This window comes from Euprymna scolopes, chromosome 28 (genome assembly GCF_053919585.1).
Source record: "Euprymna scolopes isolate OS-2025 chromosome 28, ASM5391958v1, whole genome shotgun sequence".
Taxonomy (NCBI): domain Eukaryota; kingdom Metazoa; phylum Mollusca; class Cephalopoda; order Sepiida; family Sepiolidae; genus Euprymna; species Euprymna scolopes.
The window spans coordinates 105271155-105296351 of record NC_136509.1 but is presented as its reverse complement, the minus strand read 5'-3'; the positions used below and the strand labels follow the sequence as shown (position 1 = coordinate 105296351).

The 25197-nt window shown below is 33.5% G+C and overlaps 1 protein-coding gene across 1 annotated transcript in view; it reads left to right on the top strand.

Annotated features, from left to right (window-relative positions):
* Window positions 1-3460: 3460 nt before the first annotated feature.
* The window catches only part of LOC145249765 (centrosomal protein of 112 kDa-like), a 777157-nt gene continuing 755420 nt past the window's right edge, over window positions 3461-25197 (top strand). Inside the window, exon 1 of the mRNA XM_080111687.1 lies at window positions 3461-3782. The gene's annotated coding sequence lies outside the window, so the exon portion shown is untranslated. The remainder of the gene's footprint in view (window positions 3783-25197) is intronic.

Genomic DNA, 25197 nt, shown 5'->3' with positions numbered 1-25197 from the left:
CTAGACATCACACCCCTATGTTACCTCACACCTTCTCCACTCTTCTGATAAGAAGCATTAGGCTTCGAAATGCCATCACATAAAGAGTCCTCACATACTCAATACACCTAATTGATGCATGCCATTATTGAATAAATGATTAAATCTATATATATTAACATATCATTTTTATACCTTCATTTTCCATTCTTATTTACTTCTAAAGAATATATATATATATATATATATATATATATATATATATATATATATATATATATATATATATATATATATATATTGTATTGGTAGTAATTATTTGTTTGTTTAAAACAAAATATATAAGTGTGTCATCCAAAAGAGTGCTCAATGTTTAGACAGAGCCAAAATAAGTGAATTTAGCTTACAAACAAATGGCTACACATAAGCATACATGTTTCAGCGAAAACCCAGTAAGGGAATCGCTTCGTCAGGCCAAGGACAACTCTGGCTGTTTCAACTCAAATATTGCCTATTTATAACTAGGACTACATCATATTTAAGTGTAAACATATCATTTTTATACCTTCATTATATATATATATATATATATATATATATATATATATATATATATATATATATATATATATATATATATATATATATGTATATATATGTATATATATTGATTTAAAGTGGACCTCCGTTCTTGTATCAAGTTTTACAAAATATTTTTGGGAGGTAATATTTTTATATAAGACAATCTCAGTCAAATAAAATTGCTCAATATACTAGATAGAGCGAATTAAAATATTTACAGTTTTTTATATTTAAATTTCATTCAGAAAAATATGATTTTTCAAACAAAAATTTATTATTTGGACAAAGAATACAATATTCGAAGTAATTTCCTTAATCCATGGCTTTTCAATGTAGGCTGATCTCCTTAAAGGAAAACCATTAGCAAAATATTAAATATAATTTTGTTATTCGGCACATAGATAGAAAATATACTAAGGATTAAATCTGTTTTTAATGGACATAGAGAAAGAAAATAAGGATTGAAACAAAAAAAAAAAAGATATGAGATTTTGGTATCCAAATAGAATAGTTATCCTTGAATAGAATGGGACGATGTTATTAGGTTCCAGATTGGTTGAAGAGTTCAAAGAATAAATTTCTGTTCTGAAAAATTATATTTTTCTGAATCAAATTTAAATATAAAAAACAGTAAACATACATTTAGTGACATTGACACTGGTGTCAGGCTTCATTTTTGATCATCCAGTGGATTGTTTAACCATTAACAGTTTAAAGTCAAAACTCTTCTCCAACCGAAGTTATTCGTGATTTGCTTTTTGCAGACGATGCTGCTGCTCTGGTGACAACATCCTTTGATTAAGCGCAGACTCCTCTCAATCACTTTTCAGCTGCCTATACTGCCTTTGGACTGATAATAAGCATAAAAAGGACTGAGGTAGTACATCAGCCTTCCCCTACTCCAAAGCAAGTTGGAGGCGTAAGGCAAAATCCACCTGAGTATAGATTTCTCAAGCGTAAACTGAAAGTGGATGGTCTTGATATAAATTATGTTAAGTTGTTTCCCTACCTCGACAGCGAAGTTAATCATAGTGAATTCCTTGATGATGAAATTATTCACAGGATTGCTAAAGCTACCTATGCCTTTGGAAGCCTTCGGCACCACTTGGATGCGGTGGAATGAAAGGCGTATTTGACTGGACACAAAAATTCTTGTTTATCGTACTGTTGTTCTCTCTATTCTTCTTTACGGTTCTGGGTCAGACATCACATTCATCAGTTAGACGTATTCCATAAAAGTTGTTTAAGTTTGATTTGTGGCCTTACCTTCCGCAACAAGGTGTCAAATGCGGAATTATTCACAAAATGCAAAATATCTGGCATCGAACCTTTCCTCATTCAGTCACAGTTGCGGTGGACTGGTTACGTCTTGAGGATGCCTGGTAACAGAATACCAAAAATTGTGATCAACAGTCAGCTGGCAGATGGGAAAAGAAATGTTGGGCGGCCTTGGCTTAGGCACAAGGACAAGTTGAAAAGTAATCTGTCTGCAGTAAACACACCATATGGGAATCTTGAAAAAGAAACGAGTGATCGTAAGGAATAGAGATCGCAGTGTTTTGAAGGAATCAAAAAAATTCACTCTGATAGCCCAAGTAAGTTGAGAGAAAACAGAAAAAGAGCAAAACGATTTGCGGCGGCACCGACATCAGCAGCTGCCAATCCATACTCATGCGACCTTGTTTGTAGGTCTCTTGATGGATTGAAAAGTCATTAGTAAATTTGTAAATTGTTTTTCAGAGTATTCAGTCGAACACTAAATTTAATTATAAATTTCAACTTACAGTTTTAATTTCTTTTCTCTTATAACAAGCTCTACCCTCTATTGTTTGTGCATTGAACTTGCGCGAGCCTTTTCTAGTCTCACACAAAAACGCGTTCACATTTCATTGGTTGGGATTAAGATATCTATATATAAATACTTGGTATTTATATTAGATCGAAGTTTACCATTGTTTATATCAGGTACACATTGCATCTCCCTTGATTTCACTATATATGTGTGTATGTGTGTACACACACACACACACACACACACACACACTGTTTTTAATTGTAAAGAAACGTTTTGAATAAAGAAAAGTGAACAATGCACATTTATTCTTCTTAAATCTTCTTAAATAAAAACTGCAACTTTTGCTGTTAAATAACGAATTATGGTATCGTTTATGTAGGTTGCAAGTGTAGTTACAAGAGGGCACGTGCATCTTTCCAAGAACTCCAAGCTTGTGGAACTCCTACCTATAGCCTTGGTCAAAGGTTAATAGGTATCTCCTGTCTTTGCGACAATCATCCTTCGTTCTTGTTGGCGTCTTACTTTAATTGGCCTTATGTAGTTATTTAGATTAAAAAAAAGAAAAGAAAAGAGAAAGGTAGATTAGAAGTTCTCACTTTAGGAAAGTGTGTTCTCTAACATTTGTCAAGAATAAACCAAAGGGAAATAATTCTGGTTCACACATTTTATTAGGTGCAAATTAAGACACAAGGTCATTTTTTTTTTTTTTTTTTTGTTATTTTAATTTTTTTTTTATTAGGAAGTTCTTCTCTTTGAATCCAGAGCAGAACAGATACTATACTCTGAAAAATTAATTTTTGAAAAAAAATAATTTTTACAAATTAGGCACAAGGGCATCAAAGGTTTTCTGTCGTCATCCTTTGTCTACCCTGTTTTTTTTTTGTTTTTTTTTTTTAACTAAACGCATTTTATTCCATTCGTATAATCATTGTTTCTTCTATTCTTAAACTATTTTCCAACACTTTCATTTCAGCAATCACCACAACACCACATTTATAGGTTAACTTAAAAGCTAATAGATTTTACTTTGATGAAAGCAATATTCAAGGGAAATAATTCAGTATGTGACTAACGCTCTCCTAAAAAAAGAGGGACATTTTGAAAAGTCAGTGAGAGCGTCCATAGCAATTTAAAACAAAAACAAACATTTTTCATTCATTTGTATTAGAAACTTAAATCTCTTAAAATAAATAAGTTATATCATGTTCTCTTTTGAAGAATTGAAAATTTTTTTAAATTTATCACAAACAGTGAAGTAATGGTAATTCTCGTGTTACACACTTTTTTTTTTTTTTACATTGAATAAGTAAACTGTCGCTGGCGTGAATTTTTAGGTTGCTAAGGTAACAGCTGCTTTTGAAAACAATTATTCGTATGCGTTTACGAAAAAAATAATAAATAAAATAAAAAATTACAGAAAAAGCAGGTAAGTAAATTAAAATCTACAAAATATTATTTGTTTGGAAAATTTATTTCTCTAATTTATTATAACTTTAAATAAATATGTCTGGTTTTTATTTATTTTTAAAGAAAACATTTAAGCGGGTCGCCGGGCCGGCGGGCCGGTCGGTCACCGTATTTAATTTTTCGTCTTGAGGATACCATGATAAATTAAAAAAAAAAAAAAAATCTTTTAATAATTTATAAAATTTCTTTTCAAAGAAATAATTTCTCGTGAATTTTGTTATTTGATTTTAATTTAAACAAAGGTGCCTGTGCCTGTGCAGTGTGCACTTATTGAACCGCGCTATTTTAAAATAATATTTTCAAGTTAAATTAAAGTTTTATGATATATTTAATTAAATTGGTTCTCGTGCACTTATTGATCCGTGCTGAAATAATAACGTTATTTAAAAAGCCATTCTTAATATGGGGAGGGGAGGGTGTTTTATACATATTCTATACTTTAACCTTTACAATTGAATAATAATAATAATAAGATATAATAAAACTTTAATTAAACTTAGAAATACGATTTAAAAAATAGCGCAGATCAGTAAGTGCACTAGCACCATTAAATTGTTTGGTGAAAGTACAGAACAAATACAAAACACCCTCCTCTCTCCATGTTAAGAATGGCTTCCTAAATAAAAACGTTATTATTTCGGCACAGCAACATAAGTGCACTGTATTACCTTTTTATTTTTAAAACCCTCTCATGTTAAGAATGTGGGTGCTTCTTGTGTATCTATGTCAATCGCACTATTTTCTTAATAATATGCTCAAGTTAAATTCAACTTTTACCATATTTTTATTTGTACTTGTGCACTTTTGCCACCGTACTGAAACAATAACGTTATTATTTTGAAAGCCAATCTTAATATGGGGAGGGTGTTTTTTTTTAACTGTGCTTCCACCTAACAATTTAATTTAAAAAAAAAAAAAGAAGATATTGTGAAGCTTGAATTTAACCTGAAAAAACTGTTTAAAAATAGCGCGGTGGCAAAAATGCACAAGCACCTTTTTGTTTATTAAATTATTAGATGAAAGTACAGAATAGTTACAAACCACCCGCCTCTTCCTAGGTTAAAATTTGGTGTCTAATAGGTACATGCAAAATGAATAGCCGATCCTTAAAATGTATAAACATTTTGACTCTTTCCTTTACTTAAAAATTCATTAAAAATCATGAAATTAACAAATTTTAATGAAAATTTCAGTATTTATAAAATAATGATTACGGAATATGATGAACTCATTTTTATTTGAATCTTAGTGTAAATGTTTAATTTCGTTTAAACAAAAAAAAACACCTTTGTGCTTTTTGCTCCATGACAGTGGCAAAATAAGACAAAATACAACAAAAGCCCATCTTAAAATTCAATAAAAATTCTATTATAGTTTCTCGGTTGCAAAAAGGATTGCCCATTTTTCCGCTGTAAAAAAAGCTGTTAATATCCTCGAAAGATGATAGTCTTTCATCTCCAACAGGAACTGGAAGCAGGTTCATCTGTCTTCAAAGATCTGAGTTTGCAGCCGTTTGAAGGGAGGGCGATATGATGCCTTCTGATGAAACAGATTCAATTCTCGCATTGAGACGATATTACAGAATTTCTTAATGAATGTTCATGGAAGGAAAAGTCCTTAATAACAGGTCGACAATTCAAACCCAAAAGTCTCACGGAGACTCAAATAATAATTATTGAGTCTATTAATAAGGCTTAAAATAAAAGTCTCAAGGAGACACACAATGTAATAACTTAGCCTATCCATTTAGGCTTAATTGATTCGAGTAAAGCAACTGGCCCTGATGGTATTCCAATTATAGTACTAAAAAAACTTCAACCTGAACTAGCGCCCATACTTACAAAACTGTTTAAACGTTGTCTTAAGGAGAATAGTTTCCCATCTCCCTGGAAAATCTCATCAGTATGCCCTGTATTTAAGAATTCAGGTGATCGCTCATCCCCCTCTCAGTACAGGCCAATAAGTCTCCTGTGCGTCATGAGTAAGTTGCTAGAATCTGTGTTAAATACAGAAGTAATCAACCATCTCAACAAAAATAACCTTCTTAGTGACACTCAATATGGTTTCCGTTCTGCTAGATCTACAGCAGATGTTCTTACAGTTATATCGCATAGGATTAGCAAATCTCTCGACGGTGGCAATCTTTCTAGGGCAATTGCTCTTGACATATCTAAAGCCTTTGATAGGGTATGGCATAAAGGTTTACTTCATAAGATCGCTAGCTATGGTATAGCTGGAAAAGTCTTCTCAATTATTAAATCATTTCTTTCTGATAGGTTCATAAGAGTAGTAGTTGATGGGCAAAAATCAGAAGCTCACAGTATTAATGCCGGTGTCCCTCAGGGATCCATCCTGGGCCCAACTCTTTTCCTGATCTACATTAATGATCTTCCAAATCATATCCTTACATCATTTGTAGAAATTTATGCTGACAACACTACCATTTATGGTAGCACATCTAAGACAGTAAACGACCAAGTTCTCTCCAATTCTCTCTCCTCTGATCTTGAGCACGTAGTACAATGGGGAAAGGAGTGGCTGGTTAATTTTGATGCATCTAAAACCAAGCTTCTCTCTTTACATCATCAACATTCTAATCCACATTTGTCATCAATTGAAATGAATGGCTCTCGTCTTCAGGAGGCCTCAAGTTTTGACAAGCTTCTGGGCTTGACCATTACTCCTGATCTTAAATGGAACACGTATATCAAATCTGTTGCCAAGGCCGCTGGAAAAATGGTGGGATCTTTCTATCGATCCGGTAGATATCTCACTGCTGATGCTATTCTCTATCTATATAAGAGCCAGGTACGTCCAAGGATGGAATACTGTTGCCACATCTGGGCAGGAGCTGCTAGAAAGGACTTGTACTGCCTTGATAGAGTTCAAAATAGACTTCGTAGCCTCGTAGGAGACGTCCTTTTCTCCTCCTTGCAACCTCTATCTCACAGAAGAGATGTTGCGAGTTTGTCTCTGATGTATCGTTATTTTCATGGAAAGTGTTCAACTGAGCTTCAATCTATGGTCCCCCCTCGCCAAACTTTCACAAGAAACACTCGTCTAGCTGTAAACACTATCAATAATTTCCCCCACTCTTTATCTGTGCCTAAACCTAAACGTAGATTCCATGAACAAAGCTTCTTTCTTAGAACTGCACGCCTGTGGAATTGTCTTCCATTTTCCTGCTTTCCGGCTGACTACAATATGGTTGTGTTCAAGTCTAAAGTAAATAAGTTCTTGATGAGCCGTTCCATATAAGTTATCAAATTTACCAAATTTTCATTACTAATGATTACTATATTGACCAATTTCTACTGTACACTCTTTAACTCTTATCCTTGAGTGGCCTCTGGGCCTTGATAATGTGGTGATGCCTTTGTAAAAAAAAAAAAAAAAATAAATAAATAAATAAATAAAATTCTTAAGGAGACTTACAGGTTAGAGGTGCCCAAATGTCTCTTATGCGTAGGGTGAGTTCTGTAGATCCTTTTGGTAGGTCTGTCTTGATGGAAACTGAAGAAGAAAGGTATGCATGCAAAAGGCCCGCCAAGGTGAACCAAACTCACACTACAGCAAATACAATCGACCAATCTGATTGGTCCAAAACAAATACAATGGGAGGCATGATGTAATTGTCAAATTTCTAACATACTGCCAAAGAAAGGAGAAAAAAGTAATGATTATTTATTACTTTTTTATTAGAATATGCAATAATTTAAAACTTCCATTAAGATAGGTAACAAAGGTTGCCTCAAGGGACTTAGCTTTAATATAGTTAATTTTTCATCATTGAATCGAAATGAATGAATTTAAAAAACTGTCAATAAGAGACAGGTAACAAGGGTTGTCCCAAGGGACTTAACTTTAATATAGTTAATTTTTCATTATTGAATTCAAATAAGTTCAAATAATTTTTTAGTCCCCCAACAAAAGGAGGGTGGACCTGTAAATTCACCCTTGTCTATTCATCTGTCTGCACGTTTCTTAATAACTGTGCCTTGAAATTTAAAAATATTTTGCACAAACATTAAACATGATATGAATAAAAACATAAGTAACAGTTTTTTCATCCTTTTTCATCCCCCCCCACCAAGCCGAATAAAGTGGAATGATAAGGTGATTAATTGAAGTAGACTTTATATATTCTTTAAAGTCATCAGAGACGAATAAATCTGATAATACAATGCCTGATACTAAGAATGACTTAGCATTATCAGAATACACATGAGAAGGTACACCGTATACATTGGTGAACCTGATAAAGACTAACAGGAATGAACGTGTGCCCATGTCTGGTAGTAGTTCTGAGGGATCGAAAAACCAGATAACCTTAGTTTGCTAAGAGTTTGTCCCCATATGGCAGCAAATCAAGTGTACTTCATTAATGACCAGTTTGGTCAAGTGGTGATTCTTTCCATGAGAGAATAGGGAATTTCATCTCAAAGAGAAGAACTTTGGAGTTCTGAATGCATCCTCTGATCCGCATCAGACCATCCTTATCTAGGAATAAGCCAAGAACAGTCACCCTTGGGGGGTGCAACCTTATTTGAAGGTTGTTTCAAATAATCCAATTCAAAGGGAAAGGCTTCGCTTTGCATGCAATCAAAGAGCAACAATTTAGCTCTTTTATGGATGTCAGTACTTTGGTGTCGTAACTTATCACTGAATCTCAAAACCTTCTCTAAGACATTAATCGCCTTAGATAATGTAGAGAAATCAGATATTTTTAAAGGAAAGGAGTTCTCATCTGAATTGACTTCATCCGAGAACATGTAGGAAACGATTTTCCTGTTGTTGCTATTAAGGTAGGGTAAGGAAGACATGGGCCAGTTGATACTACTTTCGTTTAACCAATCTGGTCCATATGCTCAGAAATTGAACACTTGTGCTAACTAAGAGGTAGTAATGCCTCTGGTCTGATCCACTAAAACAAAATCTTAAAGGATTTTTACACAGGACATCTTGTCGCTACCAGAATGAAAAGTAGTTTAATGCGTTCATACGTATAGTGGAAAAACATGGACAAGGATATTGAAGAAAAGGTGAAAGCATGCAAAGGATGTGCACTAGCTGCTAAAGTGCCACCAATTCAATTTAGCTCATGGCCCAAAGCTGACTACCCATGGTCATGGATACATGTGGCCTACGTGGGACCACTTGATAGACAGTACTACCTCATAGTAGTGGACAGCTTCTCTAAGTGGCCTGAAGTCTTTAGGTGCAAAAGCCCATCTACTAACTTCACTATAAAAATCTTCATGAGTTATTTGCATGGTTTGGAGTGGTCGACAGTTTAGTGTCAGATAACAGCACTCAGTTTACATCCAGGGACTTTAAAAAGTTGATGGAAAACTTCCAAGTGGATCACATCACAACTCTGACTTACCACCCCAGGTCAAATGGACAAGCCAAAAGATTTGTAGACACCTTGAAGAGGCTTTGAAGAAGGCAAAGGGCCCTCCGTCTGAAAAAGCGTTGCAACAATTTCTTCAGGTGTACCATATAATGCCTAACAAGAATACACCATCCTAGATGTTTCCGGTGGAAGTGATGTTCACAAGAAAATATGGCCAATCTTTGACAAATTATTGCAAAAACAGGTAAACCCCACAAAGACAACTGTTCCCAAGAAGAATTACATGCCGAGAGAAAAAAATTCTTCCAGATGCATAAAGATAATAATACTTTCTGGGAGCAAAGAACAATCAAGAACGGGATCGGTCATATGATCTACATGGTGGAAGGACCACATTCCACGCATAAGAAACACTTGGACCAGATATGCAAATGGACTTTGAATGAGTTAAGTGAAACTCCACCAGAAGAAGAGATGTTGAACCTACTGTATGACGCATTTGACCTGGAACCTCCTCAAACTAGTACCGAAATAGATTGTTTCGGCAAAAAAAAGAAACTGACAGACACCTTAGAGATGGACCGAGAAAGAAAAATTATATTTCGGGGAAATAAATCTTTGGAAGGGGGCTGTTCTGGAGTAGTTAACACCCCTATATTCATGATAATATGGATTTGTCTGGCCCTAAGTAAGGCAGACATTTCTGCCATTGAGCAGAAAGCGTACTCACAGTTTAACCGCTCAAAGTGAACATCAGGATTTTTTCACCTTAATACGAATCTTGCTTTCCAGGCTGTTGGAAAACTGCTTCTGTGGTACCAGTATTCAAGAATTCTGGTGAAAGAACTGACCCATTAAATTATCGCCCCATTAGCCTCCTCCCACTTTTTGCCAAAATATTTGAGGCCTTAATTAACCATGCTCTAGCTCATCACCTTACAGATGCTAAACTTCTGACTGACCAAAAATATGGATTTAGACAAGCCAGTTTCACAGCAGACATCCTAACTGTAATCTCTGAACGTATATACCATTCACTGGACAAAGCGGGATAGGGCAGAGCGGTAGCTCTAGATATATCTAAGGCTTTTGACAGGGTATGGCATGGGGGTCTCCTCAGGAAAATTAGATCATACGTTATCACTGGTAGAATACTTAACATAATTAAATCCTTCTTAGATAAGAGAAAATCCAGGCTGTCCTCGACGGTTGTACATCTGAGCAACATGATATAAATGCGGGAGTGCCCCAGGGGTCTATCCTTGGACCTCTACTGTTCCTGATATTCATAAATGACCTCCCTGACAAAATTGCCTCTGAGATGGGTATATATGCTGATGACACCACACTCTATAACAGGCACAACAGGAAAACAAATGAACACATATCTAAAGAAATGGCAGAAACACTAGAGGATGACCTCCAATCTGTAGTGGAATGGGGACAAAAATGGATGGTCACGTTCAATGCCGCCAAGACTAAACTAATTTCATTAAATAATTACAAGAAACCTTCTCTACCACCTATAACAATGGCCAACGACTCTTTATCTGAGAGTACATCTTTCAAACTCCTTGGCTTAACGTTCACAGGAAACATGAGTTGGAACAATTACATTGAAGGCATTGCCAGGACCGCTGCAAGGAAGGTGGGCTCTCTCTACCGTGCTAGAAAACTGCTAACACCCGAAAGTATCCTGTACCTCTATAAGGCAACCATTCACCCATGTATAGAGTATTGCTGTCATATTTAGGCTAGTGCATCGGCTACTAGTCTCTCGCTCCTTGACAAGGTTCAAAAGAGAGTCGCAAATCTGATAGGCCCTGAACTGGCATCTAAGCTTCAGCCTCTGTCCCATCGACGAAACGTTGCATCCCTCTGCCTGTTATACAAGTATTTTAATAATGAATGCTCTAACGAACTGCAAGCACTTGTGCCTCCACGACGTGAACACCCTCGACAGACTGCAAAATCCCACCCCCACACTGTAGAGATACCTAGATGTAAAAGATCTTTTTACTCCAGTAGTTTCTTCCCCAGAACCGCTAGACTTTGGAATTCCATTCCAGATCCCTGCTTCCCCAACTCTACTAACGTGCAGAAGTTCAAGTGCAATGTGAACCGACATCTTGCTGCCCAAATCCCTACATAGTACCCCAGTAGTTGTTGCCCCTGATAGTAGCCCCCTACACCAAAGTGGCAATGTGACTTGTTTGGGGTGAAAATGTAATAAAAAAAAACAAAAAAAAATTGTGACCCCTAACTAGGACCACAACAATTACTTTAGATTTGCCCTTTAAATTGCAAACTTGTGATTTTGATTAATTTTGATGTTGCTTAAAATTGTAAGATTGTGATTTTGCTTAATTTGAATTTTGCCTAAAGTTGCAGAATAAGACAATTACTTCTTTTAGAAATTGCCGCTAATAACAACATAAAAAAGAAAGGGTCATACCTATTCAGTGCTTATTGCTCCATTTTGAAATAACTTTAATTATGAATATAATATTTACTTAATTTAAAGTTTGTCTTTGATTAAAAAAAAAAGAAGCAATTTACAGATTTAAAATTATAATACTCGCCGCAGACTAAGGACATAAATTCCTACTCTGTTTAATTAATTTAATTATAATTTTTGGCAGAGCATTATCGCCAAATTTGGGTTCAAATTCACCTCGCATTTATTTTCTACCACGTGGTGGCTTGTGCCATTTTGGAATAGAGATTTTCTTTCTCTTCTTCGCAAACATTTACTGCAAACCAGTTGCTTTTTTCTCTCCTATTATTAATTTAATTGCTTTGCCTATTTAAATATAAATCGGTTGATAATTAGAGGGGGAATAGGTATTATTCTCTCCTTCGTATTTTTTTCTCGTTTGTTCCATCTTGTGGATATTGTCTGGTCTTGATAATTTCCTTTCTTCCTTTTCACCTTAATTTCGTTGTCGCTAATTTACATTTGTTCTCAGTCTACGTGACATTTCTAATAATCATAATGGCAGCTTCTAAATTATACAGACGTTTATGATAGGAATGTATGGATGCACGACTGGGGGAAGGGGAGGAAAACAGTACTGCCTACCTCCCTTTAACTACTTGACATCATTTTCAAACAGTCTTTTGACTTTCTCGCATTTTGGGCTTCCATAGACGATTTTTTGTTTGTTATGATGCTGCAAAACCAGAATCTCTCGCTTTTGGGGGATAATCAAGCTATTGTTTGTACAAACAAGGTTGTTGTTTTTTTTAATTCAATACCTTAGGACTTTATATTACTAATTATCTTTGAACTAGACTCAGAAAGTTATTTTCCAAAGGATTTTTACAATGAATTTATTTAACTTCAGAATTTAGCTGAATTTGTCAGCTTCCGAATGTTGCAGTGAAAACATTTTTCATTATAACTTTTTTTCACGTGTACAAATATGTTTTTCCTTTTGGAAATTAACTTAAGGCTTTAATCTTTCAAATGCAATCAAAAAATAGTCGGAAACCTACAAAACAATTATGATAAGCCGACTTTTCATATCCGTCTATTTTTTTTCTCCTCCATTTATGCTCGTACCTAGTTTCTAAATAATAGAATTACTATTTAAGCACAATAACATAGATACACAAGTACCAAAATGTGTTTGTAAAAATAACGTTATTATTTCAACAGGGTCTGTATTCTGCAGTATTTAAAAAAAACATTCTTAACATGGGGAGGGTGTGTGTGTTTTAACTACTTTGTCTTTTCACCTGACAATTTAATAAACAAAAAAGGCATCATCTAAACAAGAAAAAAAATAAAAATATATAATGGCAGCACAGTTCCAAAAATGACCAGCAAGAGTATGATGAAGAATGCTTTATTTCCGGTTCACACTATGAGGATGAAGTTTGACACAAGGTCAGTTTTTGGTATTATTGTATATTAACATCCTTAGCCCCCCTCCCCCAACAATACTCTGCTCTTTTAGGCGACTGCATGTGATTACCCTGAAAAACTTGTCGGAAAAATATTTAAAAATTTAGAGTGAGTGATCACTTTTGCATATAAATTTAATCTAAAACGATTCCACCATTTAGAGCTATTTTAACGTTTTAGAGCAGTTAATGAATTTATTTAATTTATTTTTTTTTTTAATTTATTTTGAAGGTGAGATTGTTTACTTTTTTAGGACAATATGTGTGATTTTATGATCTTGGCACGTGAACTTGGAGTTACTGGTAAAAATTTTGACTAAATCTCCAAAGCATTAGAATGGCCAGGAAATGGGTGAATCATTTTACGTTAAACTTATATACAAATTTGATTCCCGCTCTAAATTATACAATAAGTGTTTTGTTTTTTGTTTGTTTTGTTTTTCCCCTCAACTGCCTAAAACGTGTAGAATATTGTTTCTTGAGGGTATGGTTAATAAAGTCTTAATCTGAAAATTTACCCATTTTTTATATGAGAATTGAGGAAAATCAAGGTAAACAGTTTTAGGTTATTTTTATTATTGATTGATGGATTATTTAGGATTTTAATGATGGTTTCAAAACAGATTGTTCATTTTAATAATTGCAATGTTTTTTTTTTCTTATACACTTTTGTATTTTCACAGAATTTTGTTATCGTTGATTTCAAGTCTCCTTTATATAAATATAATTGCTTTACAGAAAGAGCTAGTCAACCACGAGCCTTACACTGTATTAATTATTTGATTTTCCAGAAATATTTATTTTTATTACAAAGTTTTAGTTTTATATAGAACTAGAACGATACGTGTCTTAGGATAGAACAGTTTTGCACCATTACGTTTTCCGAATATTTTAGATGAGGATTTGCATTATTTGGATTATTCGGACAACTGCTCTCATCTTGAGTGTTATTATCACAACGTTTTGGCCGATATAATCTCCGACCTTCTTCAGGTGTATCTTATTGAACTAGGGCATCTTTCTTGGATTTCAAACGGAAGTCTCTATTTAATCCATGACGTAACATATCTTTGTTCTGTTAGCCATGACCGAGTAGAAGTCTTAAGTAATTTATGATTGTATTCTTAGTATGAGGATTGAATCTTCAGAAGAGTGTAATCTGAAACAGAATTTTACTTAGTTTTTGAAGTGTTGTGCTATGGGCCATTGCAGTTGCATGTATTAAATAAAGAGTTTTGTTCAAAATTCTGTGCAGGTTTGATAAAATACATCTGAAGGTTGGTGGTTATATCGACCGAAACGTTGTGAGAATAATACTGGTGAGAACAGTAGTCTGAAAAATCCAAATTTTGCAATTTCACATCACTTTTATATCTCATTACGAAGATTAAAATGATATTGGGCTTAGTATCTTTGTATCCATTGAAATAAAGATTTAAGATTCTAAAATCTTTATTTCAATTTTGATCAATATCCATTAAATGATTTTGATTTTAGAAAATGTCTAAAATTTAGGGCTTAAACTTAAGGGATCGAAAGAAAAAAGTTGAAATTCAGAGATTTTTGCTTAATTGTTGTTGAATGATTATGGATCAAATTTAATGCAAATCTGAAATATTTAAATTTTCAAATGAGCAGTTTTGCTCAGATTATGACCTAAAAATTCTTTAAAATCCTCCAAAGAAACTGACATTTGAGGAAGACTTATTAATTGATGACTAATACCTGTTGTTGAAATTTTATAAAAATCGGGAGTACTGAATTTTTACTCCCTCTTTGTCCCCTTTCCATAAAACTAAATTAAACTAAATATAGTTCACATCACAAAAATTTCACTAAATTTGTGTTTTTAGCCATTGTCAGGTCAGTTTTCATTTTACTATTTATTTTCAAACATAAAAATACATTTTCTATTAGAGATTAACTTTAGGCTATTATCTTTCAAACACAATTAAATTTTAACTGAAATAAATAATCAGATATTATGATAAATTTATCAAAAATTTATAGTCTGTATAAGCCATACCTACTTTTCGTGATTGTTACTATATATAGGAATATATAAACATATAAACATGCTTAACTTTATAATTGTCATTGCATCGAAATGTTTTACTCGTATATTTCTCAGCTATTCATTAAATATTATGATAGCAGGTATATACTAATACTATGCTGTAAATGCATGCTCCAAGAGGAGTAAGAAAAGAAGAGACCAACAGTGAAGGAAAGGAGAGAGTACAAACAGCAGAGGTATGCAACAGAGCCTTCACAACCAGATACCATTTACATCTGTGGCATCTGCAACAGAACTTGTCACTCTAGGATAGACTTGTACAGTCACAGTCGATGATGCAATTTGCCAATGGACAAATCTGAGGTGCAGAACTTTGTTGTTTTCAGAGACAGATGAATGCCAACAACAACTAATACTGTGTGTGTGTGTTGAATACCTAATGGGTTCTGGATATTCATTTTTCTCTCTATCTAGTAGTAACGAGACGATTCCAGTATTATTCCCAATTCTGATAAAATTACCGATTTATATTCTGATTCAAGCATAGTTTCTTTTTTTTTTTTTTGTGGGAAGAGGGCGGATTATCATAAAAAATATGTGCATATGTTTTTGCAAACGTAAAAATACACTTGTTTGTGTAGGACTGTAGGAAGGGTGATCTATTGATTTTAGTTTTACTGGTAGTTTAAAATTAATAAATATTTCTTCTTTCCTCATTAATACTAGTCATGGCAAATTAAGTTTTAAATAAAAACAATAAAAGAATTGGTTTTGGTATCGAAAAATAGGTACGATTTTTTTTCCGATTCTTATACTTCAAAAAGTTTCGATTGTTTCGATTCCCGATTCCGATCAATCGTCTCAACACAAATGTTTAATATACCATAATTTCAAACCGCACGAGCACACTAGTTTTTATCCAGGGGCACTGTCACTTATTGTGCCAATTGAAAGATAAAGATGTTATAGTGCTTGTTACACTAATAACAACAAACATCCAGCTGTTTGTTTTGTCTTAATGTAGAAATATACCAGAAATGCAAAACCACATCATGAAGCTTGAAACGAAAAAGAAAAAAAGAAAAAACCTCAAAAACAAAACGAAATATTTCGTCTCAGTCATTTTCTATAAACATTGATTCTAATTATGCCTTTTTCTGAAAGATGGTGATTATCATTGCGAGATTTAAGACTGAAGACATTTTTGTTTCCGCTCCTCCTCCATTATTATCATTTTATTTTGTGTGTTACGCTAAGAAAAAAAGAGGGGTAAAAGAAAGGAAGGCTGACTTAATTTAAGAGCAGTTCAATTTAAGGAGATGAAGCCGCGACCATTCCTTTCATCATCTGACATAATTATCATTTTTGTGCAGCGTCAACGAAAGCAAAGTTTATCATTTTGTTTCACAAATAACCAGTAGGTCTCTCCTTCTGTATGCTAACATAATAATAATAATAATAATAATAATAAAATAAAATTTAGAAAATAAAATTATTGAAACAAGAAAAGAAAACTGAGAAAAACTGTGGCTGTAAAAATAGTGAATTTTCATTTTTACATCTTAATTTGGAGTCTTCTTTGATCTACAACATTTCTTGAAGGGCACTTTTTAAGCGCGATCTCACATTTCTATTAGAAACTATACGTGTACGTTGGTTGATGCGTAATGCTTTAGTTTGGAATAAGATTATCTTTGGTTTGTCATGTTTAAGTTAATAACCATGCAATAATTCAGTTCGAAATAGCATTATGTGTGGTTTATAACCTGGCATTATATCTGTAATACATCAATTTGAAATGGCATCATATTTGGTTTGGTTTGTAACGATGGCGCTATATCTGTAATTGTCCAGTTTGAAATAGTATCATCTTTAGTTTATAACTATAGTATTATGTATGAAATAAAATGGAGGTGGAAGGACCTGGATACTCAACGTTTCGCCCGATTTATGCGGGCTTCTTCAAGAGGGATGGTCATTATGTATGTAATACTTCAGTTTGAAATAGCATTTTCATCAGTAAGTGCTCGGGTTGAATGGGCTTAGTGAGACGCAGGAGTAGGAAGAGGTTAACATGAGAAAGTTGCTTCTTACATATCTCTGTGTCATATTCTGTTTACCCATTAGTCTATCATAATTAACTTTCTAATAGCACTTTTAGATACATCTTCACATTTATTTGAAGAGACTCTAACATGCATTAGTTTGTCACACTCGTATTTCTCAAATGCTTCCTATCTTGGAAAATTTCGCCAGTTTGCTAAATATTCAAAAATACTAGAGATCAGTCTTCTGCATCTCTGCACAGACCAATCAATCTCCTGTGCATCATGAGTAATTTGCTTGAATTTGTGATAAATCAAGAAATTGTCAATCATACCAGCGAAAACAATCTATTCAGTGAAAAGTAATATGGATTTTGTCCAGCAAAATCAACAATTGATATGCTGACTGTAATATCACACAGGATCAGTGAATCTATTAATACAAACTTAATTTCCAGAGTCTTTAATAGGGTTTGGTTGGTTGTTTTTGTTTTACGGCATATCAACCCTTTTCAGGTTATTTAATGCTGAATCCAGTTATTTTGAAGAAAATTTTTTTAATAGAATGTTTTTTTTTTCAAGTTGGTTTTTATTTAACCCATAGTTGGGACCCTAACAGGTACTACCACTCCGGCTCAAAGTGGACCTGGGAGCAATTACAATGAAAGGCTGGCTCCACACTCCCCAAAGTCCGCAAGCTGGGATCTCACCATCGGATATAGTTTAAGGTCATATCCAGGACCTTTTTAATAGGGTTTGACACAAAGGTTTACTTCATAAGCTTGTTAGCTATGGGGTATCTGGAAATGTCTTCTCAAAAGTCAAATCCTTTCTCTCTGATAGGTTTATAAAATTAGTTGTTGATGGGCAGAGTATCAATGCGGGCATGCTTCAAGGATCCATTCTGGGCCCAATCCTTTTCCTGATCAGTAATCTCTCAAATTACATTAACATTTATACAGAGGATAAAACCATCTATGACAACACGTTGAAGAACATTAATGATCACAATCTTTCTGGTTCTCTCTTCTGACATTGATCACTCTTTTCATTCTTTTTGTAAATACACAGCTAATTTGTTTTTTTCTTTTCATTTTAAATCTTTCATTTCTTTTCTGTTTGTTTTCCTTTTTACTGTTCAAAACTTTCTTTTTTGTCTTTTCGTTAATTCATGAATTGTAATTTATTGAGTACAAAAGAATCCCCCCTCCCTCATTAAATTACAGTTATTTCTTTTCCCTTCATTCTTCCTCAACTTTTGCCCAAACTACAATCATCAGGCAGCTGCAGTAGTGATGTGTAATGCTATGCAACTTCCATTCATCATAATCACTAATTCCTCTTTTTGTTTTCTTTTTCTTCTTTTTTTTACAAAAACAGATTTTTCCTTTCTTCTGCTTTTCTGGTTTTGCTTTCATTGTAAATCTTTTGGTGCCGATGCCTTCTAATCAAAATATAATCTGCAACTGATCCTCCGGTTCTACAAATTATCTCCATTTGATCAGCCCCGCTAAATGCAGTGATGAAGAACCACTAAAAAGGCCCATCACTCATGAAAGAACATCTTTTAAAACTAATTGAATTGATAGCAATATTCTGCGTGATTGTGGGACAAGGAGGGTGTACACCAATAAGTATCATTTCCGCATGCAACATTTGCTGACCAATCATTGACCTCTAATCTACACTTTGTTTTTTTTCTTTTTTAATCCGGGGAATTTATTTAGCCTTGAAATATTTCCAATGTTTTCTTCATCTGCTTGCATCCACAATCAACTATTAAGTCTGTCTGATGATGATGATGATTTTTTTTTGCCAACTCCATTCCATTTGTTTATGTCTCTTTGGGCTGCTCATATCTTATAAATAATCTCGTATCAATTTTTTTATATATAAAATACCAAGATCAGATTTAATTTTTCAATGGATCAAATCTGAAGAATAACACCCCCCACACACCTTTAGAGTTTTCTTGTAAAATTTGGAAAATTGAAATAAGGCACACATTCTATATTTAATAAATACCCTAAATTAGAAGTGGATGGAATTAGTTCAGGAAACGTCAGTCATTACTAATCAGCAGAGCGTTACCACTGTTGACCAAGGAAAGAGTCTATCAGGCATGTTTACGCAGTGTGATGATGCATGTAAATGAAACCTGGTTAGTAAAGGTAGAGGACATGTGTTGCATGGAGAGAAATGTTATAAGAATGATGCAATGGATGTGTAATGTGAGTCTTAAGGATAGCCTTAGTTCTGATCGCCTCAGAGGAAGCTTAAATCTGTACAGTATAGGGAGATGTATGCAGAATATGAGACTTTGATGGTATGACCACATTAAAAGAATGGATGAGTTTATGAGTTTGTAGATGTAGAACAGTTGAGGTAGCAAGTTCTATTCACAGGCGGAAGAAAACATAGGAGGAAGTGATAAAAATGGATGAGATAAAGAGAAATAAAGATCTGACCAGAGATAAGTTTGAAAATCAATTGTTTTAAAGTCTTTGAATGCATGCCAACATGTGTGAAATCGAGTATAATGATGATGAATGATGGCTCACCACAACAACCAACATTAATCTATTTTCACTTAAAAACTTAAAAATAGATGTGGATTGTTGTGGTGGGTGTTTATTGCTTATTCGTTTAGTTGTGCATTTTGATCTATTGTTTTTTATTGAGTATGAACATTTGTATGAATCATATTGACACACCGGTTCCTGTTAGATCATCAAAGTTAAGCAATGTTGAGTCTGGTCAGTACAAACAATTGGGTGACTATTTGGGAATTCTCTGCTTATCTCAGCATTGTTTTCAGTCGTCTAGCACTTCTTGCCACTGGATTCAAGCAGTACCGGTTCAGGAGAGGTGTGATTGAAGATTGCGCAACCCTTGCTTTACAATTACATGCACAGCTACCATTAGAGTGGGTATCCATTGTCTGTTGAGACTGAATGGAGACAACAATTGATGTACATTTTGAAAAGAAATAGTGAAAAGGATTCGATGATCATAATATATTTTGAACTTTTACCTACAAGATAATAGTTTAGAATTTCTTTTTGGTGTGGAAGAAGATGAAATAAAAAAGGAAATTATAAATTAAATGGCTGCATTTTGAATTATTTTTTTTCTTCAGACTGATTGTAACGATTGTACTCTGATGAAGCATTTTCACAAATGTTTAGTGATACTTCATATATCATGGGCATATGTGTTTTAAGATGAAATCTGGAATATTTTCTGAATAATTATTAATATATTTAATGAGGATATAAAGATATAATATCTGTTAAATATTTAATTAAAAAGGCTTTAAAAATTCCATTGTTAATTCATTCTTTTACCAATAATTTTTAAGTCATCCTGTTTATTAACATTTATGTCACTAAAAATTATTTTGAATTTCATTAGGTAATTTGTTTAAAAATCATATTACTTTATTAGAAAATAAAAATCTAATTGTGTTATTGATTTCATTTTCGATGATTTCTTGTTAAACCATTTCCAGTCCACTAAGAAATATTAAAAATGTGTTTCATACTCAGAAACTTTTAAAATTATTTCACATCTCTCTTTTTAATAAAATAGTTAACACTGAGGTTTTTATTAGATTAGTTATGTTATTTTGTATACAATCTCACTTTAATATTATGTTCCAATTTCTATGTCTTGTCATTGGTGGTGAGAATTGATGAAGTCTTATATTAGAACTGGAGATTTTTAGAGAAAATTTTTGCCTAATGATTAAGTTTAAAAATCACTCTTTCATCTTTCAAAATTACTCTTGAAAATCGAACTAAAATTTTCACATACCATTAATCCATTGGATACCATCTGATTCCCTTAAAACGCTGTTTTAAATTTTATTCATTCAAATCAGAGCAGGCATTGCCTACTTGCAAAGCCATTGTCTGGGGAGATCGAAAAGAGGAGCAAGGATCTTATGGTCATTGTAGTTTTATTTTAGGGCCTTTAGTTGTAATGTTGTTCGAAAAATAATTCTATCACATTACTTTTAACTGTAACAAGATATTTGAAAGAAAAAACGTGTGCGTTGATTTGTTTTGATGTAATGAATATGAACACATTCAATTTCGTCCTCAAGAATATGATTGGATAGAGCTTGGGAAAGATGTTGAAAGGTATGCTGAAAGCCTCACGCTTAGGGATATTACTAGCTCTGACTGCAAATACACATTTAGTAAGGCAACTTACTACATTGAATTACTCGAATACTGTAGCTAAAACCATTAAGCTACTTCAAACAAATACATTCGTTTCGTGAGATATATGAGTTTTCAACTTAAATTCGGATATGGGCTTTTAATATTTTAATAATCGCTTCAACAAAAATGTGGTAAACTTTTATTCCTTATAGAATAAAATTTATTGGATAAATATTGAAATTATTTTGTTAGACTTATATAATTCTCTGATTTTTTTTCTTTTTGTAATTTAAAAAAAAAATGGATGGAATAATTTGTATCTCCTAGTGAGGGCACTGTACTTGCATTTGTACTGAAACAGGATTCACCCATGATGTGTTGAGCTAGCTCTATCCACCCTCAACACTGTGTCCCTCAAGGAAACTGACAAATCTTGATTTGAAATCAATGATTACGTGATATTTAGCCACTCACTGTTCCAACGACGAACTCTTTCCATGTGGGCTTCAGATTGAGTTCAAGGTTAGCTTTAACTGTCATCAGTCAGTCTTTTCATTGTCCAGCACATCGCTTTTTTTTTACGCTGTACGGGAACTGGAGCAAATTCTTTGTAGATGACATCTTTTGGAAGGCATAACATTCATGGGTAATTCTCATTTTGACGTCAGTCCCACTTTCATCCATGGCTGTGATGAATTAAAACATATCTTGGTGGGCCGTGGGTCAAAGGATGGGGTGAGGGGTTAATTCCCTAGCAATGCCATTTCTTCAAGCATATAACAATGCAGTGTTTAACTGACTTATGTCACATCTTACATTTCAGGCCTGTTGCTGGTGATGACAAGTTTCTAATTCAAAATGCTGTATCAAATCTACTCATTAGAAAAATATTTCACCAGAGTTTTCATTTCGTTATTTGGCAAAATTATTAATTCGCTACTGCCCTCATAACATACTTGCCGCAAGATTTCATTTTCTAAGAACAATTTTTAATAAATCAAACTTTCTCAAGATTCGTATCAGATTTTATTGTACATTGGAAGATTTTATTCATACAACAACTCACATGCGTACGTTTTAATGCTGGGAATATAATGTTGCAATTACAATTTTGTCAGTTATGGTCATCCATATTTCACCATTTCACATAATGTGTGTACACATTGGAGTGATTTTTTTTATATACTGGAATACTTGTCCTAAAATGGTTCCATAGTATGGAAGCATTTTTAGAGGAAATAGAATCACGAAATATTTCCAAGCAATTACTTAAATTGTGACGAATAGAATTTATACAACTTAAGATAAGGTCTTAGAAAAGTTCACGTCTGACCTCCTTTTGTGTGCATCTGTTAGAATTAAACATTATTGTATTTCACAGCTCATATATTAAACATATATCCCAAACATATTATTAAAATGAAAGGCAAAACATTTATTTACAAGTTACAATTGTGAAAGACAAGTAACGTACGTTATACAAGTCAATAAAAAGCTAGGAATATTAATTACCGGAGGGGGGTACCTAGATTCTTCATGTTATGAGATTCCTAAGGGAGAAGTCCGACAACGGTGAATTCTTAATACTTTCTGGTTCTATTTTGGGCATAATTCAGAGAAAACAGTGCTCAGAACCGGTACATCACTAGAATCAATTCCCTACTGATCTTTTTGAACTTGAGAACCTTTTAGACAGACTTAAGAATCTTGGTCAAACTCTTGGAAGTTGCACGAAACTGAATCCTTTTATTTAATACGATATTTGTTCTTGTTCTGTTAGCCATGACTCGGTAGAAATGTTAATTTATGTCCATCCATAGCCTTGAACCCCTGGAGGGGCAAAGGCCATCCACAACTTTGTAGATGCTTTTGTAGCGAGGAGTTCTTTCTTCGGGGTGAGGGTGCTAGCCCCAAGCCCAACATTCCCAGAAGGTACATACAGTGCCTAGCTTTCCCAAATGGTCACCCAGCCGGTACTGGCCAGGCTCAATATTGCTTAACTTCGGTGATCTGGCAAGAACCAGTGTGTCAACGTGATTGTGCCGTACTATTAATTTATGTAATTCTTAGTTATTATTGCTTATTATAAGGATTGAACTTTGACTTAGAACTGATCATTAACCAACGCTTTTAATCATTAGGCTATGGATTCATATGGATATTCTATTAGGTTGGTGAAAAAGTAATGTCGTTTTTATATATATAGTTGAACGTCAAAAAACTACATTATTTTTGCACCAACCGAATAGTATAAATTTTGAGAGTTTTTACACTAATTTTGTCGATATTTTATAATATTACTACTTATTACTGTAGAATTACTTTTTTTTACCCTCATTCATATTTCAATTTTCTTACTGGTGTTCTAATCTTTTATTTATAATTAATGGTTCCTATTTTGTATTTAATTCTATATTAGGTCTACCCAAGAGGCCATTGTCAGCGAAGATATATACTATTTCTTTGAGACGTTTTACTTTTCACAATTCTTTTCTGTCTATAATTTTTACTTTGTTCCACGAAGGAAGATGATTTTCTTTTTCTCTTCATATGTAATCGACAATATACAACTTTTCAATATCTCCACGTATTACGGCTTTCCACTGTTTCTTCTAGCTTTACTTATGGTGGTATGTCTCTGTTGTGTATATATTTTCCATATTAACATGGATTGGAAGAGAAGCAATTATTGGTCATGGAGTTTTCTGGATTAGGCTTGACTTTAACGAGATGGTTTTGAGAATTGAGTTACTTTCGAATACTGTTGTGATGTCACATGAATTACATCTTTAAATTTTTTTTTCAAACAAGTACTTCTCCCTCTTTTTTTTTTCTTTTTTCAATTTGCTGATTTTATTGTGACTGGGGATGGGGCATCCTACTGGATGGCAGAAATTCAAGCGCTATCTCATACATTCCAACTGAAAGATTCCTAAGATTCCATTTTTTTAAAATAATGAAACTATACCTAAGTTCGACCATTACCTTGCTATTTCGTTTTTCTTTTGTATATGGTAGACGAACTGTAGTTTGAAAAGATACACTTGAAGACGTTCAGGTTATGCAGACCAAAACGTTGGGGATAAAAACATCGAAATGAGAATAGTAATCCGAATAAAATCCAAATAATATAAATTATCAATCCGCATCTCAAAAGTTCTGAAGCATTAATGTTATTATTTAATTAAAGTAAAAACAAAAAACCGTTAACCCTTTTCTTTTTTCTTTATTTACATCAAGCACACTTATTTGTTATTTTAAGTTGAAATTCAGAACTCGTCGCTTGCGTCTGCCATGAATTGCTGCATTACTTTTAGAGGCATTTTGAAATGCGAGAACACACAAAAGCCACACATGTTTATGGGATCATTTGTTTACATAACTGATTTTAAGTGCATCTTTTTTTTCTGCAAACAAACAAACTGACATGATTAGCAAATAAATAACTGCTTTGTTTACTTATATGTATTCGGATTAAATGATAATTAGAAGTACACAAGTATAACGCATGAAATTCACACATGGATTAAAATAATAATAAAAAATGACAAATTTTCAAAGAAATTCTTGTATATATTAATAAAACTAGCGATGTTAAACCAACATTTTAAATAATAAACATTTTGTTTCTTAATTTTTGAAATGAGAATTAATAATTTGGATTATTTGGATTATTCGAAATACTGTTGGGCTGCAAGACCCCGTGGCATAACGGTTAAAGTACAAAGTAAAATTCAATTCTAATGAGTGACACTCGTTTGGAGGTTGAATGGTCAATGTTTAATGGGAGGATACTAGGAATACAATTGCAGATTATTGAAGATTTCTACCCAGTTACGTCATAATCGCGTTGACACACTGATTATTGTTAGATTGCC